The sequence below is a fragment of the Eucalyptus grandis genome, chromosome 1 (assembly GCF_016545825.1).
Source record: "Eucalyptus grandis isolate ANBG69807.140 chromosome 1, ASM1654582v1, whole genome shotgun sequence".
Classification (NCBI taxonomy): Eukaryota; Viridiplantae; Streptophyta; class Magnoliopsida; order Myrtales; family Myrtaceae; genus Eucalyptus; species Eucalyptus grandis.
Genome location: NC_052612.1, coordinates 51,545,859 through 51,565,018, shown reverse-complemented (window position 1 = coordinate 51,565,018; position 19,160 = coordinate 51,545,859).

The window sequence follows — 19,160 nt, the reverse complement described above, 5'->3', positions numbered from 1 at the left end:
TCCCTCCTTTTCTTCTATATCAGTAACGCAGTTTTTCCTTTGGCCTAGGGAGGTGACGATTATATTAACAGTAAATTAGAACTGAGGCGAAAATTCCTAGCAAACATTGCAAGGGAAAGCCAATGGTTAGTTAAGCCAATAATTAACGAAAATCAGGTAGAACCAAGACAAAAATGAGCACGCACCCTATGTGAAATCTCAAATCTCATGCATACTCTCCCTTATTTCCCCCCTATTCTGACATGTGGAATCATAAGTCCTCATGTATGAAACTAAATTACCCCTTGGTTTCCATTTTGCATATATGCTACTTATTCATGTGGAAACTGGAAAAGGCAAAGATGCCCGAAGTAAAAGTCTTGGAAATTCTCATCCGCGTATCGTGCGGCCCATCCAGCTAGCTGAGCTAAAGCAGTGCACCTCAAAAGATAAAAATGGCTTGGATCACCACAAGGAGACGCCTTGCTAAGAAGGCCCATCACTCAACTTGGACCAAGCCTAGGTCCATTTCTTTGCATTGGCCACCAACGAAGTAAAATCGACAAATCGGCGGAAAAAAAGCATCAAGTTTAAGCATGGTGATACGACACGGTAGCTTCATCGCCACTCTTTCTGGGAGGTATTGCTAACATAACTCTCCGCAATCCTCATTCATCTCAAGAAGATGCATCAAACTCCATGGATATGGCAACCTGTGCTTGATTTTCTTTGCCATTCCTCTTAATCTCCACTTCCTTAGAAAGCTTAGCCACTGTAATTAGTCATGGTTTGCCTAGTTTAGAGTTTCGGACGCGAATAGGGTAGCTAGGCTAGCTAGGCTAGACGGCAGACTTCTTCGTGCAAATGCCCGCACATGTTTGGTAATCAGAGCAATCTTCCCTGTCGACTCGTGCGTATACTCGCACCTCACGATCCTGTTCTGTTTTGATATTCAATAGCAAATTTGCCTTGCACAAGAGGCGCAGTTATTCGGCATTGGAATGTATACTCGCGATTCAGTACTCCCTCCAGAGTGGAATAGTTGTGAGAAGCGCGAAGATAGAATGTGAGATTTCGGTGCAAAGAGAGCCGTAGGAGCTTCGTGGTTTGTCTAGTTCATAGCCTGAAAAGGAGAACCAGGAGACCCGTTTCTCTCATCGCATAACACATCCGAAACCTTCAGGAACATGGAAATTTGATGAGATGCAACCGTTTGAGGGTATTATCCAGTGAATAGTAAGACTCAATACTAGTTCTCTGATTTTTCACTGAGCTCAAGAAATTAGTGACGATCGGAGATCAAGTCCTGTAAATGCAGTTTCGCAAGACAGGATGTGCCTATGTGCTTGCTCATTTTTAAGCACATACTAATATTTGTAATTTTCGATAGCACTGCATCTATTCTAATCCCACACGACTATTGATGAATTTGTGTAGGTACTCTATCGGGAAAATCTTGAATTTGTGATCCGGAAGATTTGCTATTTAAGTACTCTATAAGGTTTATGCTCGTTATTCGTTGCTATATAAGTTAGGCAAGCAGTCCTAGTTTACACTCCTTGAGAAATAATATCACCATACGGTAGCAGCTTAAAGCTGCATTTGGTACCCATGAATTAGTGTTAGTTTTCCTGTCTTTCCAGTTACGTATTGTATCCATGCAACTTCAAAGTAGTTTCTCAAACCGTCACGTCATTACCAAGTTTCACGGATTGATGCGACATTTATCTTTCAACTTCAAGCGACAACATTTAAATTAAGATCTCAAAATTTGATTTTATCTTTTGATTGTTTGTCTTGCGGATTTTCCAAGCTAAGATGCTAATCAACGCCAATCTCGGTTCATATGATCAGACTTGGGTTTCCGCTGTGCGCAAAACATACGTCTAATTGATTCATTAAAATCTGACCTTTCTATACTCATTACATGTTAAAGGATAGCATTGGCAGACCAACACGCAACCAAAACCATTAAGTCAAGAATTACCAGTTACGGAAATGCGTTAGTCTCCAAACCTTACGTTGGTTGGATGCAGTCAATTCTAACCCAAAGAATAAGATGAACTCCTTCGAATTGATCAAAGAAAGCATTAGCAAATGACTTACTAGATTTGCATGTGTTTCTTATGTTAGTTGCCAACCACTATGTTGGGGTGGCTCTTCGAGGATCTGGTCAGGCGGTAAAAAGATGAGGAAGAAAGCATTTTCAACAGATTGCTGGTGTTCAACAACTGCTGCAATTGAAGAAGAGTCAGATGCTGTTCCTTGTCGCTCTTCTAGACAAGTCGGGATTCGTTAGGTCCATGTCTATTCAGTAAAACTTCAAGAGCAGATCCCACCAATAATCTCAAACTAGTATACCCACTACTATTAATTTTCATGTTACAAAAACCCTCAAACGGGTATACTCGCATTACATTTATCCCAAACTAATTTTAGTATTCTTAATGACCTTGAATTGGTACATCTGAGCATGCCACATTTAACCCGAATTATTGTAAATCTAGTGTATATTTAGGTAAATGTGGCATTAGTGTACCGGTTTAGAGTAAATGTGATACCGATGTACCAGTTTTGGGGTAAATGTAGTACAAGCATGTTGGTTCAGGGTAAATATGTCATGAATATAGTAGTTTTAAGGTTTTCGGCGGTATTAATCCAAACTTCAAATACTGAGCACTTTGGGAACTTATACCAAAATCAATCTTGAACCATGGATGGCTACATGTTGCATGGATTTCAGTTTCTTTTATACAATAATACCACCGGGATCTTAAGGAGGGTGGATTGGATGGGTCGAGCCTTAGAAACAAAGTAACTGCATAGTATGCAGTAGCCCTGCGTCTTCCTGGCTGCTGGCCCCTGGTATTGCTCTACCAGCTAGTCATTATTGATGCTTTCTCCCTCGAGAGTTCCATGTCAACAGCTTTCCCCATGTCGAAAGGTGATTTACACTGACGACTCATGAAAGTCACTCGCCCCTGGTTTAGATGACCCGCACAATAACTTTACAAGGTCACGGACTGAACTCGTTGATCTCTCTAGATTTCCCACCCTACTAAATGATTTTTTTATTTTTTAATCTTTATTTCGTCCTTTACCAAAGTCGGATTTTGCCCACATTAACTGAACTTAATGACCCAATGAACTAGGTAGGCCCAAGTTAAGCCAATTTTTTTTTTTATTATCTACTTCAAAAGTTCCATCTCGAGGTGGGTGGAAGAATTAGGAAGTGCGTGGCTGCTTTCGACTACAAAAAGAGAGTTTGAATAGGTTGCTAGCAGCATTGAGAAGCCCGTAATCTTTCAAGAAAATTTTGTACAGGAAGAACCTAGGAAATGAATGTCTACAAATCACGAGCAGGTATTCCATAAACATATGTGTATAATTTGTTTTGGACCGTCAGATGTGATGGGATTTACATAAAACTCATAGAAAATCTACCGTACTCATATGAGACATATATGTCGTCGGATCTAATAAAACTTACATGAAATTCATACGGGACTTATATATTAATATGATAACTTCTCCCACGGTACTAATTAAAGGCTGGAAAAAGGGCAAAAGAACGCTTCAAGTACCATAACTTTGGCCAAATGGACACTTAAGTGCTATAACTTACGAAAGGTACACTTAAGTGCCACTTTCAAGAAAAACGGATCACTTGAGTGCCAATCCGGCGAGAATCCGGCCAAAATGTCGACGTGGCACTTTTCCGGCGAACTCCGAGTTCAAAACAACGCCGTTTTGCACGCGACGTGGCCAAAACGGTGTTGTTTTGACTGATGTGGCAAAAAATTAATTAAATTAAATTTATTTAAAATATTTTAAAATAATAATTTTAAAATTAATTTTAGTTGAAATATTTTAAATTAATAATTAAAAATTTAAAAATTTAAAAAATTTAAAAAAAAAAAAAAGGAAAGGGGGAGGCGGCGGGGATTAGCCCTCGGCCGCCGCCGCCCGCCGCTGCCGGAAGGGCCGGCAACGGCGGGAGGAGGGTCGGTTGGGGTCGCCGGGCCCTAGCCGGTCGGTGACCACGGCCGACCGGCGGCGAGGGCTCGCGAGCCCTCGCCGGATCTAGGCGAGGGCCGCGACCCTCCCCCGGATCCGTGGTGAGGGCTCGCGGCCCTTGGCCCGGCCGGGCGAGGGCCGTCGACCCTCGCCGGATCTGGGCGAGGGCTCGCGAGCCCTCGCCGGGCCGACCGGGGTCGCCAGCCCTTGGCCGGGCCCGGTGACCCCAGCCGACCCTCCCCCACCGTCGCCACCCCTTCCCGACGGCGGCGGCGGGCCGAGGGCTAGTCCCTCGCCGCCTCCCCCTTTCCTCTTTTTTTTTTTTTTTAATATTTCAACTAAATTTAATTTAATTAATTATTTTATTTTATTTTTTTGCCACATCAGCCAAAACAACGCCGTTTTGGTCACGTCGGCGTGCAAAACGGTGTCGTTTGAGTTCAATTCGCCAGAAAAATGCCACGTCGACATTTTGGCCATTCTCGCGGATTGGCATTCAAGTGATCCGTTTTTCTTGAAAGTGGCACTTAAGTGTACCTTTCGTAAGTTATGGCACTTAAGTGTCCCTTTGGCCAAAGTTATGGCACTCCAGGGGTCAGCGCGTCCCGGAAAAAGTAAGCACGTTCGGATGAAATCAGGAAAAGGTTTTTATAATAAACAATTCGCCTAATGCTTTTGCCTCAGGCTAGTCTGAGTAAACCTAGGGCTCCGACTTTTATTTTCCTCATCTGCAGTCTATGGCCTAGACCTAATCAATTGGGAGCCTAATGCCCGGCCTAATTTTTTATCTGGACCCGCCCACGATTTAAAAAATATTAGATTTCTTGAAAAATCCGGTTTGGACGAGTCGTAATTATATCGCGAACATGTTTCCCTTTTATCGCAAAAATAGTATAGATAAGAACAACTATTTCGTTCGACTCGTTATTGGAATAACAAAGAATTGATGCGAATAGCGCACAGCTTTTGGAAAAACGGTTATCTGTGCAAATTTAGGTGGTTTATAGTATAAATAACGTGAGATATTTGTCTCTTACCAATTTCTATGACTGGTTACGGGTATCCGACTGCTTTATTGGGTCATGTCGGATTTGCGATTTTCGTGAAGACACATGAAAAGTTTGGGTCGAGTTTGGAATATAGTAGAAAATTAAGGGGTTGAGCTTGGGATGATGCCTACCGTTCTAAACCCGTCCACTTACGGCCCTAGTAATAGGTGCATGATAGTTAGCAATATATTTATTTTTGTAAACTTATATAAGTCAATACAGAGTAGAACCACAAACCAACGGGAAAAGTACCAAAAAAATCATAAACCTATTGCATTGATACCAATTCAGTCATAAACTTTTCAATTGAACCAATTTAATCCTAAATCTTTTAATATTTGTGCAAATTCAATTCATCCAGCCAATTTTGGCCGGCCGATGCTGACATGGTTGTTGGTCGGACGCCGACGTAGCAATTTTTAAGGTATTTTATTATTTTTTCGAATTTATTTATTAAATTTTATTAAAAAAATTCTTTTTCCTTTTATTTTCCGACGGTGGCTGGTGAGCCTCACTCTCCCAGCCGCCGGCAAGGCGGCTTTGCTTGGATCTAGGCAAGGCCGGCCTCGCCCATGCCTTGTTGCGAGCAAAGGCGGCCTCGCTCGCGGTTGGCGAGGCCATGGCGGCCATCGCCGGGCAGAGGCGAGGGCTGCAAAGCCCTTGCCGCTTCTGGCGAGGGTTGTGGCCCTTGGCCCTCACCTCCGCCTTGGCGATGGCTGCCATGGCCTCGCCAGCCGCGAGCAAGGCTGCCTTTGCCTGCGGCAAGGTCTAGGCCAGGCTAGCCTCGCCTAGATCCGAGCGAATCCACCTCGCCGGCGGCAAGTGAGGGCTTCGTTGCCCTCACCCAGTGGCCAGCAAGCCTCACCGGAGGCTCGCCGGTCACCGCCGAAAAGAAAAGGAAAAAGAAAAAAATTAATAAAAATTTGAAAAATAATTTAAAAAATCATAAAAATTGCCACATCTACGTCGCGCCGACCAATCAAAATTGGCCGGATAAACTGAATTTGTACAAATATTAAAAGGTTTAGAACTAAATTGATCTAATTAAAAAGTTTATGACTGAATTAGTACCAATGCAATAGGTTTAAGACTTTTTTTATACTTTTCCCCAAAAGCTATCTTGGTTGAGAGACATGTAAATTAATGCACGTTATTATATTATAGACATGCGACACTTAAATCAGCTTCGCATGCTTGCTTTCCCGTGTTACCCTATAGGATTCCAATTAACCAATGTTGAAAACCGTTTCACCGGAATAACTAAAAATCTTTTAAAATATAGATGAATCGATATGAATCAATAAAGATTATGAAGAGTTCTTTGTTAATTTTGGATTGAAAAATAAATGATAAGAAATTTAAAACTACAAACCTAAGAACAATCGTTGTAAGTGATGTAAATTCCAAGAAAGTGAAGTCAAAAACATAAATTTATGTAATGGATTGAGAGTCTTTACAAAGAGCGCAGTGTGGGTATATACACCCAAATTCGACGGTTACAAACGATTACTGAATTTGAATGAATAAATATTTTTTTAATCTTATTTAATGTTACAAGAAGTTATAATATTCACGATCTCCTATTATTTAGCAATACTAGTCTATGATAAGTTATAAAAATCCTAATTTAGTGGCTATAGCAAATCACCAGCCAGCAATTATGTTTTTGTGTCAATTGCTCTTCATCAATAATTTCTCAAGTCTTAATAAAGGCTCTTGTCAATAACTTTCACATTGTGTTATCGATGATTCCATTGGCAAGTTGTTTCAAGTTTTCGACTATTCTATTCATTCATACCTTCTATGTTCACCAAATTTTAATCTCATCGACTAGTCTGTCTCTCTCAATTGTTAGTAATAACAAAAGTTGTTCATTTTTTGGCGCTAATATATGCTCCTTTCAAAAGAGTTAAACGACTCATTAAATCATTTGATTCTTTTAATTTAAATAATCAAGGGTTATCAATCATTTTTGGCAAATTTGATTTTCCCTTGTCTAATTGCCTCGTAAATTGTTTTCCTGAAAATAATACAATTAACCGTGTTATGGCTCCATGAATGGTGCTGCTTGTAATATTTTTTGTTTGCTACATCTTCTTTACTTAGAAGTACTTGGCTTTCAGTTAATTCAATTAGTTCAACTTCCAAAAGCAAGTTGACATTTTGTCCGATGTACTAACATTGAACGAGTAAACTTAACTGTCTTTAGCCCTAACCTATGTTATTGTTTTCTTTTTTAAAATTCTGGCAAGTTTTAACGGTGGACAAACATAAAACTTGTCGAGCACCATTTTAGCTCCAACTATTCTCATATTGGTCAAATTCATCACTTGACTCATATTTTTCCATTAAAGCCAAGTTCTATGTAAAGTCACCGTGAGATCCTTTATTTATTTCTTTATTTGGTTACTTAGACACTCTCATTGCCAATTCACATTTGCCAATTCACGTAATTCGGCAAAGTTTTAGCTTTCAAATCTCTCTTTTATTGAAGATTAATCCATCAAAAGCAAAATTTGTGAACTCTTTTCCTAAGAGTGAAATGAGACATCTAAATTAGTGGTGGTTGATTGGACGAGCCTGACCTCAGCACAACATCATACACATGGAAGACATGTGACTCACAATGTAATTAGCCTTATAATTTTGATATTCTTTAAGCAATATTCTCATGGGAGACACCATATTGGACTTTGGAGCAATATATCTTAATTGATTTTCAATAAGATGCCTTAGAAGATTGATTTCTTTGTGTCAATTTTCTTTTACTGCTCTTTAGACGGCTGAAGATTTAAAATGTGCAACAGCGTCTTTGCTAGTTTGTAAGACTGGATTGTTGTTGCTAGCGGCATTGTGGGAGATTTGTTGACTTCTACTTCTTGCCATCATAATCTCCTCAAATCAACAAAATAGCAAAAACCCTTTTAGAAGATGGATTGATGGATATGAAATAACAAAGGTTATGAAGTATCCTTTGTTAATGTTGGACATGAAAATAACTTATAAGGAATTTAAAAGTACAGAAGCAAGGACAATCATTGCCAACGATGTCAAGTTATTGAAGTTAAATGAATAAGTAACTTCATAATCCTGTTCCGATTACAAGAAATCACACTATTCACCATCTCCTATTATGTGGAAATATTTATATGTAAGAAGTTATAAGAATCCTAAATTATGGGCCATAGATATCACTACCTAGCAATTATGCTTCTGTCAATTGCTCGTTCTCGATGACTTTATCGATCAGTTTCTCAAACCTCAATGAAGGCTCTCGTCCGTTACTTTCCCTTTGTTTTGTTGGGTTCAAATTGGCAAATTGTTGACCGTTCTATTCACTGATGACTTCGGTTTTCTACAAACTCTTATTCTTGCCGACCCATCCGTCACCTGTGAATAATAACCAAAGGGTGGTCCCTTGCTTGCGTCAACAGAAGAATTATTAGGCTGCGGTGGCGTGGAAAGGAGTGAATGCGCAGATCGGTCAAATAGATGAACGTGTTTTCCAGCAGTGCTGGTGGGGACTTTTTGGTCCTGTTTGACTTCGTGCTTTTTTTTCCCAGATAAGCCCTATTGACTTTTAGAACCATTGTAATAAATAGAATGCCATCTTTCCGGCCCTGTCAAACGAACCGTGTGTCAAAATCTCGAGGGAGACTGAGAAAAGCGAACAAGAGAAGGACTCGTGTGCTAGGCGACATTCAGATGGAACATGTTCGAAGAAAAATCAAACGGTAAATGGAAGACCACCGGACAGGCGGGTCTAACGTGGATATCTCGTTAGAAATTTTTTTTTTCCAAAAATAGTCAATAACCACCGTCTTGGTTGACCGATGTCCGTGACCCCCAAGTCTCTTCCTTTTTGTAAATAGTAATATAAGAATGAAATCAACCGAACATTTTCTTGAATCATAAAGCAATTTACCACTTTGTCTATAATTATTATATTACAAGTCATTCGATTATTATACTTAGAGAGCGTTTTTAACTATTGTGGTAGTTCCTAAATAGATAAGCAATGATATGCTCAATAATACAATAGGCAAAATTACCAAAAAAATTCTAAACATATTACACCCATACTAATTTAGCTCTAAAATGTTTAACTGTATTAATTGAGTTATAAACTTTTTCATATTTTTTCAATTGAGTCATCCGGTTAATTTTGGCTAAAGATTGTTACCATAGACACCGGACGTCCTATATGACATGACCGACACTAACATGGATAATTTTAATATTTTTTCATCTCTTTACCTTATTTTTTTTGTTTTCTGGAGTGAGGGCTCTAGGCAAGGGCAGCAATGCCCTCTCCAAATCTAGGCCTAGCAAGGGCACCGTGGCCCTCGTCGAGTCTAGGCAAAGGCTTGCGAGCCCTCTCTTTGGCTAGTGAGGTTTGTCAACCCTCACTCCAAAGAAAATAGAAAAAAAAAGTAATGAAAAAAATCAAAAAGATTATTAAAACATTAAAAAGAATGAAAAATATTATTTTAAAAATGTCAACCAGCATTCGCGTTAGCAATTTCTATCCAAAATTAGCTTAAATAACTCAATTAGCAAAATATGAAAAATTTTAAGACTTAATTGGCATAATTGAAAGGTTATGATTATATTGGCACAAGTATAATATGTTTAGGACTTTTTAGGCAATTTTCCGTAATAGAATAGGACAAAGTGTTCCAAATGAAATTTATTTATTAAATGTTATGGCTGTATTTTTATTATCTAAAAATATTATTCTCTTAATATGTAACAACAACTCATTTTAATTCATAAGTTATCATTTATGTTGTTATAACATAACAATATACACAAATTATCACATAATTGATAATTGGATAATTTCTATTTTCACAATATACCAATGGAAATTTTATCAATCATGATATCTAGTAGCAAATTAGTAGTTATTGAAGTTTCATTCGTTTCATAGAAAATATAGCATTTCTGAAAATGTTTTCGGAGAAGCCATTACCCAGGAAAATGTAATTATTTTTTTTGTATTAGGCTGAAATTTGAAAATGAAGTGGAAATTTTCATTATTCGGTAAGGAAAATCTTTTTTCTATGCACTTTTTTAAATAATTTTTATTATTATTCTATATATTAAAATCAATTTTCAATTTTTTTCTTTTTTTCTTTCTTTTTATCTTCTTCTTCTTTGGCCGGTTGATGGCCATAGTGATGGCTAGCGATCAGCCAAAGATGAGCTAAGCTCGCCGCTAGCTTGCCTATTTGGCAAGCGGCAAGCTCGAGCTTGCTAGAGATCATCGAGCATGAGGGCGAGCCTCAAGCTCGCGGCTTCGAGACCTTGCTAGATCGGCGAGCCAAAGGCTTGCCTTGCCACTAGTTTGCTGATCTAGCAAGGCCCGAGGCTAGCGTCAATGGGCCTCAAGCTCACCCGTGGCTAGTGACCAACGGAAGAAGGTGGAAAAAGAATAAAAGGAAAAAAAAAAGGAAAATAATTAAAATTTTGACTTTTTGAAAAAGAAATAAAGAAAGAAAAAGGGCTAGTAAGGCATGAGATAAGAGAGAGTGAGTAAGAAAAATGTTTTCCCCAATTTAAAAAGTAGAAAACATTTTCTTTATTTAAGAAGACTTTTTTTTTTCTTGGTAGAAAATATTTTTCATGATTAGTTCATATTTTGTGAAACAGGCACCGAAAAATCCAAAAAATAAAATAAAATTCTGGAAGTTGTTTCCACGAAATGAACTGAATCTCAATTATACGGTTGACATTTTCCACATGGAAAGAAAATAGAAAAAAAGGAGCGGATTACTCTTAGGGGTGGAATAAACATAACATAAAAATATCAAATGACCTATTTGATGCCGACAAACATCAGGTTGACTGACGGTATGATATTTCTCACTATCGGATTTACGGCATATCCGTGTGATTACGATTGTCTGGACTCTGGAGTCGTCTATACGGCTTGGCAAAGACTGAAATAAAATATACAATGTCTGCCATCTTGTCCCTGAAGCGAAAAAATAAAGATTTTTTTTTTGGTCGGTAAAAAAAATAAATAAATAAAGATTTGACTGTCGAGGTTTGTGGGTTGAAGTCTGAGACAAATTGTGTTTTTTTTCCACAGGAGTAGGCCGTGGTTCCGGCTTAGACTTGATGTATGTCCTCGCTTAACGTGTAAAAGGGGTCCTGTGGAGGTTACGTCCTTTACCCATTGATTGACCCCTGTTTATTTCTCGGCCAGAAGAGGTGATTTTTCGGCTCCGGAATGGGCAGCTCCCAATTGATGGGTCGAGTCCTAGGTGTGGAATCGCCTACCTGCCTATTTGGACGGAAACGATAATATATAAATATATTTTTAATTTTCAAGAAAAATTTCCAACCAAAAAAATTAAAAAAGAAAATCCTAAAATTCATAATTCAAAGCTCAATATCCATTAATGGAGTGTTTTCTCATTCAACTCTCACCTCGTTTCAGGCATCTCTCTATCTCTCATTCTCTCATTCATAGCCTCGATTTTCAAGCTCAACCTCCATTGACTCACGATCTCGACTTTTAACTTTTAATGAGTTTAATCTTTTTCTGATCTTGCAATTAATAATAGGGAAGTTCTTTGTTTTTGCACTAGAAAATGTTGCACTAGTATGTAAAGCTTGATGAGACCGGTTCCATTAATGCACTTGGGAATCGGACCGGACCAACGGTCCGGTTCTCGAGTGAATTCATGGAATTAACGGGCAATTTTCGATTCCAATTTTTTGGAGCTAGTCCTTAGTGGACAATTCTTAGTTTCAAGGTAGGAATCGCCCAACTAGACTATGCTCACCCCTAATCGACATGCCAATGTTTGAGCTGGTAATAGCTGTTGAGTGTAAGAAGGTTGGGAAATCGTATTGAGAAGGCAACATCTTGGACCTTTTCTGGAATATAGACAGATGTGCAAGAGCGTAGGTGCAAGGTTATGCATGGGGTATTCACGTATAATGAGATTTTTTTTTTTTTGAGCAACACGTATAATGAGATTCGCCAGACGTTTAAGTGCTTGTTTTTTGTCGCAATCGCATCAACATATTTACTAAATGCATAAAACAATGTATATATATAATATTTCTGGGTCGCTTGTGTCATGCTTCATCTTGCATGAACCTACTCGTGGATCGATCCAATGTTCAATTCTCAATCTGTGGTCTGGGTGGCCCTCTGATTTCACCCCGATCAACCTTAAAGCGATAGGCTGAGTAGTTAATTTCTCTGATTAGGTAGGTAAAATGGTTGATCTTTCGTTTCATCCAGACTTTCCAGCATCCCATCTTGAGAAGCAACATGGAGCCATTAGTCTTGTCGTTGGCAACTTCTTTTAAACATGGCTTATTTCTTTTAAACATGGCTTATGTTCATTATGTAAGAATTTTCCTAATGAGAATTACATTAATTGATATTGTAATTTATCGTTTTATAGAGTTGATCTAACGTGAAATAAAAGGTTTCTTAGTTAATCTAATATGGGGCTGGTTAGTGTAGGTCGAGTTGAGCATAGCCCATAATGAGAAGATCTGATTATAAACTCTATAAATAGTGCTCAAGTCTCTCCTCTAACCCTAATTTCTTACAAGTATACTCACAAAAAGAGCATTTACCTAACACAAAAGGGTGAGGAGCCGTCTCATTAAGCTAGTGATAAAGAGGGCAATAAAAGAGAAGGATTTGTGCGTGGATCATCACTTTTCTACTTCCGCATCAAAAACGATGGATTCCAAAACAGGTGCATTTATCTTTTTACTCAATTATCTGTATTCTTGTTATGGTTATGGAAATCATGAGATTGCACGTTTTGCATCTTACACATTCCTCAAGAATTTTTACTAAGCGGAAGGATCAAATTTTGGATGCCGATGCCCTTGGTGATTTTCAAGACATCAGAATGATATATACGAAAAGAACCATGCTATGTCTTTGTGATCAAGCAATGTTATATGTACCAAAATTCGTCCGTTAAATGATATGACAAATTGATAATGATTCAATATTTTTTCATATATGAGACCCACAAACAAAATAGTTAGCTATATTAGAAATTTAATTTTAATGCTTGACAATCAATTAATATGTCTTTTTAAACATTATTTTCACATCTATCATTTTGGTTTACAAAATTAATTTCCAAAGTAATGCAGGACATAAATTTATGGTTGGGTGTTTGAATATGTCAAACCTATTTAAGTTCGTGCTTATAGTTAGTCAATCACTTAATAAGCCGATTTTGTAATTTAATATCTGTCTAATATCGCTCTGATTTGTTTGCTCAGCATGTCTTCCAAAAAGTGATTGTGGGTCAGCGTAGGACAAATGGCTACCATATTCCACATAAAATACGTTGACCCATTTGGCAATTTGGACAAGGACTCGGTAAAGGTACTGATTGAAATCGACTGGGAGACAGACTTTGGCTCCAAGTGGGAAAAAATCTTTCTGCCTTTAGTCCAATAAAAATACTTTGAATTTGTGAAGGAGGCGTGATAGATTTTCACAATCATTCACTCTCCACGCGACAAAGAGATATCGCTTATTTTCAAACGCAATCTCCTAAACTTGGGAGGGATGTTTATCCCTTTTGAACTAGTTAAAGGAAAAGATTTTTCACGAATAAAAAAAAAATACCTTTAAAGTGAAGAAGATATTTTCCGCTTTTTCATTCTCTTTCTTCTACTTCTACACCAAACACTTTTTTCCACCAAAACACCTTTTATCCTTTTAAAAAATCCAGTTTTTAATTATCTTTTTTTTTTTCACTTTCTCTATTTTTTCTTCTTTTGGTTGGTTGGTCGTCGACTACCAATGAGCTTGACCTTGCCACAGGTTGCACGAGCTAGGCAAGGCTCAAGCTTCACCTAAGGTCGCCAAAGGTCAATGAGGCTTTGGTGGCCTCAAGCGAGACTTAGGCCTCGCCTAGCTCACCAAAAAGTTGGCAAGGCCCGAGCTCACCCATGGTTGTCGGGCAAGCTTGGTCCTTGGCAAATTTGGCGAGCTGAGCAAGGCTCGAGCCTTGCCTGAGGTCGACAAGGCTCAAGCTTCACCCAACTTGCTGGATTCGGCGAGCTCAACCGAGGCCAGGTCGCCAACTGTCATTGTGGCCAACAATCTCAAGGAAGAAAAATAATAGAAAAATAAGAAAAATAATTACAAAATTCGAATTTTTTGGTAATTTTCTCCAAAAAAATTGAAATAGATACCTAACGGTGGAAAATATTTTATAATTCATTTTCAGCTTTCAATGGAATACTAGAAAATAATATCATTTTCCTGAAAAATGGCTTCCTAGCATTTTCCAAAAACATTATATTTTTAGTGAAACAAACGGAATCTTATTGTCAAGTATACTTGTTACATGATTTTTATCAAGTTGTGATTATTAGAAACTCAATGGTTTCAATCAGTAATTAAAGTTTATTCGAAGATAATCGATGGAGAATTAAGCTGTTAAATATGACGTTGAAGCAAAAGTAAAATGGATTCTATTATGCCTTGAAGTCGCAAGAATTTTTCAAAACTGAGATTACTACAATAACGCGCAAGTAGCAGATTGGAAACGAATGAGGAAATTGCATTGGAATTTATTGAATCACAACAAATGGCTTACGTTCTTGGTAGCCATGCCTGCCCAATCAATGAAACTGAACACAGGCTATCAGTAGAGACAACTGGAGTACACAGAAAATAAAAATCTCACAAAGTACGAATTGAAAGCTCTGTGATCAAAGATAAATACCGGAATTAGAAAACCTAACCTAATTCAAAGTTCAAATGCAAATTTAGGCAGGAAAAGTGTTAAAGAAAGTTCTAAAACCTATTACATTTGTGCTAATTTAGTCATAAATATTTTAACTTGGTGTTAATTCAGTCCTTCCAACTAATTTTTAGTCAAATTATGCTGATGTGGATGCCGGTTGGCACAAGCCGGCCTACATGGTACCGTTGGCGCTAATGTGAAAATTTTTTAATAAAATTTTAATATTTGTTTTGATTCTTTAATTATTTTTCTTACTTTTTCTTTTTTTTCTTTCATTTTTATTTTTTTGTTTTCCTTTCTTTTTACCTTTTGCTGATGACGGGTCATCGACCATGGCATGGCGAGCTAGCCTCGCCGGGCAAGGGCTGCCGTCGCTCACCATAGGTGAAGCTTGGCTCGGCGATGGGTGAGGCCGGGTTGGCCCTCGCCAAATTTGGGGAGGGGAGCCCTCACTGAAGCTCACCCTCGCCCTCTTGGGCCCCGCCTATGAGGGGCGACAGCAACCCTCATCCAAGCAAGGCCTGCTTGCCTTGCCATGGCCAATGATCGACCATCGCTTGTGCCCAGTCACCAATAAAAGGAAAAAGAATGGCCAAAAAAAAATTGAGAGAGAAAAAAAGAAAAAAATCTAGAAAAATTAATCAAAATTTAAAAATTAAAATTATATTAAAAAAACTATTTGCGTCAACGCTAGCAATACCATATAAGTTAGCCAACTCCACATCAGCAATATCTAACCAAAATTAGCTAAAAGAACTAAATTGGTTCTAGATTAAAAGGTTTATGATTAAATTAGTATCAATTGACGGTTTAAGATTAAATAGGCATCAATGTAATAGATTTAAAACTTTTTTTACACTTTTCTCAAATTCAGACAAAATATAATTTAAATGAATTTGCTGTGAATGATCTTCTTATATCCAAAATCCAGGATGCTCTTCGTGGTTTTTGATGTCGTAGTTGCTTCTATGTGTGCGTTTCCGGTATCTTTAATGGATCGTTTTGTTATGCGTTCTAATATTCTCCCGCAAGAGTCTCTAATTGCCTTAACATTTGCGCTACTCTAGGAATTATCGTAATTGCTATTGATTAATTAACTACAATCATTCCTAGATCAATGGATTCTCGTTAACTTGGTCTTCAACTTCCGTGCATGGTTTGGTTCGATCATTTATCGCCACATGTCGTATTTTTCACTTTAACTCTATTTATTGAAAACTTATGATTGATTAGCTCATCGGGCATTCCATCAATGGATCCTATGAATCAACATCCTTCTTAATCAACAAGTCTTGTAAGACATTTCGTCGATCAAACCTTATGAGTTAAGTGCATCATCATAGCTTCATTTAGGCCATTAGCGTATTTACGTTTGCGTCCAAATTTAGGGCTGGTGTAAAAGAGATTTTGAAATTTTTAAGGCATTTTTTTGTAAATATGGTCTACTTGTTTTAAATCTAATAGTATTTTTTCCCTCAAGAACGAGATTCTAAGGACGCGTATGATAAAATTAATATTTCTCTATTGCTTTGTTTTTCTGTTCCCCAAAACAGGTTTAGAACATAAATTCGTTTGATAACACAGTTTCATTTTTTTCTATTTTTGGAACAGATTTTTATTTCATAAATAAATTTGGACCATAAATCAAAAGCTAAAATTTTCAAACTCTTCTCATCATTCACTCTTGTCGCCGCCCGCCGCCCACCTGCCACTCATGGGACACCAAAGCTCACCGTCAATTACTAGTCACCACCCGCTTGCTGCCCGCCACCGACATTTAGCCCACAACTGCTAAATGACATCGAACGCCTGTAGCCCAATGCTCATCACTCGTCACTGTCGACAAGTGCTAGACACCAAACACTGCTCACCCACCACCCACTACCACTGACAGACATTGGCCGCCAGACGCGCACGCCCGCCCGGTGACCACTCGCGCCCGCCACCCAACCCCGGATGTTGGACACCCGTCGCTCACCGCCCGACGTCGATGCCAACCACCCATTGCTAGAAGCCATACACCAGCCATCCGCCAAATAATAGCCACTGCCGCCCCTAAAAATAGAAATTTTATTTTATTATCAAACAAATTTTTGTTCCAAAAACAGAAAAATTAAGTTATTATCAAATGCATTTCTTTACTCAAAAACTCGTCCAGGAAATATAAATTGAGAAATCAATTTATAGCTAGAGATTGATTTCTATTTCAAAAATTTTGTCAAGCATGCTCAAAATACTTAAAAATTATAAAATGTTTAACCGCACTTACGTGTCACTTTTTGAAATTACACTTCTATTTAACCATAAATAAAAGTTAGATTTCAAACTTTGAAGAACCAAGACAAAAAATGAAAAACCATTCCAAACAGCCATCTCACTAGATGATCTTGTTTTAGAAGCTGAATTATATTCTTTACGAGTACATCAACAGAGCGAACAACACACGAGCGTGACAAGCATTTTGAAGTTTCTATTGCAGAGGCCCACGCATATGTGCACGTGAGAGATATTAAAGGCTAATCTACGTATTCTCGACTATAATTGAGATATGAGAAGCAGTATAACTCTTTAGATGATGAATCGGCGATGGTGATCTCTATTGTATCGGTTAATTCTATGGTACATTTTTCTACATTTGTTTTCGTGCAAGTAAGCTATATTCCAGATTATGTAGATGCAGTGCTCATTGTATTTCTTGTACTCCATTCTTTCGTCCGAACGATATAAAGTGAACTGCTTCATTCCAATTAGCGAGACTTTTTACTGAATATCTGAGCTCAGCGCACGCGCAGGCAAACAGTGAAGTACGGAAGACGGAAAGCAGGAAAGATGCTGAGATAGGGGAGGACGAGCTCGCCGAGCTCATGATCCTCGTTGGTCGGTCGGTCGGTATTTGGCAGCACTCGTGACCCTTCCATTCAGGGCACTAGACGGTCATCGTTTCAACTTAGGCTTGAATTCCTTCACACCTCTGCAGGGAAAGCCCCGCTACACTAACACGTTTTCCATTCCATTCTCGCGGGAGGTGCAGCGACATGGGATGGACGGAAGGGAAGCCAACCGGCAATAGGGTTCTGTCTGGACGAGTCATTCGGCCGATTTCTGTCAAAGACTTTGCGTTGCAGAGATTGCTGTTTGACTTGATGACGATGGAGAAGCGGGACTTTTTGTATACACGCGGGTCGTAGAGAGGAAGAGCAGTACACTACACGTGGGGAACCATGTGCAAGTGTTTTCTTCCGGCAAAGTTGGTCCTTGGGGGGAATTCCATTCCAAGTTTCTAGTCTCTGGCATGCGTTGACGTCAGCCACCGGCTACCACTTACATCTCTTGAACTGTTCAAAGTCTGCATCTCCTCTTGCTTCAGGGCGGAAGTTTCTCTGAACCCATATTTCCAGTTGCACCATTATCACATGTTTCGTGGAAATTTCCCGCGCCCTCTCTTGAGGGAAAATGCTTATCACGGTAAAATCCATTGGGTACTCTCCATAGATCTTACTTGGAACTTGAAGTGTTGACGTTATCACGCGTGATAAATGTCCTTTTCAGAGAACTCATAAGATTTCAACGCTATCAAGCGGAGGAAAAAATATATGTATATAAAAAGAAAAAAACATATAAGGCTCATTATTAAGCGATATGACAAAGCGACGTTTGTTCTTCCTATTTGAAAATTTTAAATTTCTTATAATTTTTGTAACACCTTAGGCACACTAGTGATTAAATTTTATTGTTGGTTTATTTATTTATCTATGTATTTTGCAATGGGGCGAAAAACCATCATTTCGACCCTAATTTATTAGTTTAGATCTTAAACTTTTATGATTGTTTGATGTTAAACATTTACAATCTTATATTTAAGATCTACAACCGTTTTGATATACGGTTGTGATTTATAACATATTTCACGCAACATAACTTGTTATTTAAATAACATTAGGGTTAATACCACGAAAAACCTTAAACCGGTATATCTGTGACAAAATTACTCCGGGTTAATTTTTTAACCACCAAAAACCTCAAATTGGTACGCTTTTAATAAATTTAATCCAAGCTAATTTTTTAATAACCAAAAACCTAAACTAATACATGTGATAAATTTGTTTTAAACTAATTTTTTTACCACAAAAAGCCCCAAACTAATCTATTTGTGACAAACATACCCTCTATTAGTTTTCATTAAATTAAATTAATATCACAAAAAACTACAAAACCGATACACCAGTGATAAACGAAAGGTAAAACCCTAAACATTTATACCCATTAATTGTCACATATCATTCAACTCGGTAAATTAACAGTAAAATTTAATGAAAACTAACAAAAAATAAATTTGTTATAGGTGTACCGGATTAGA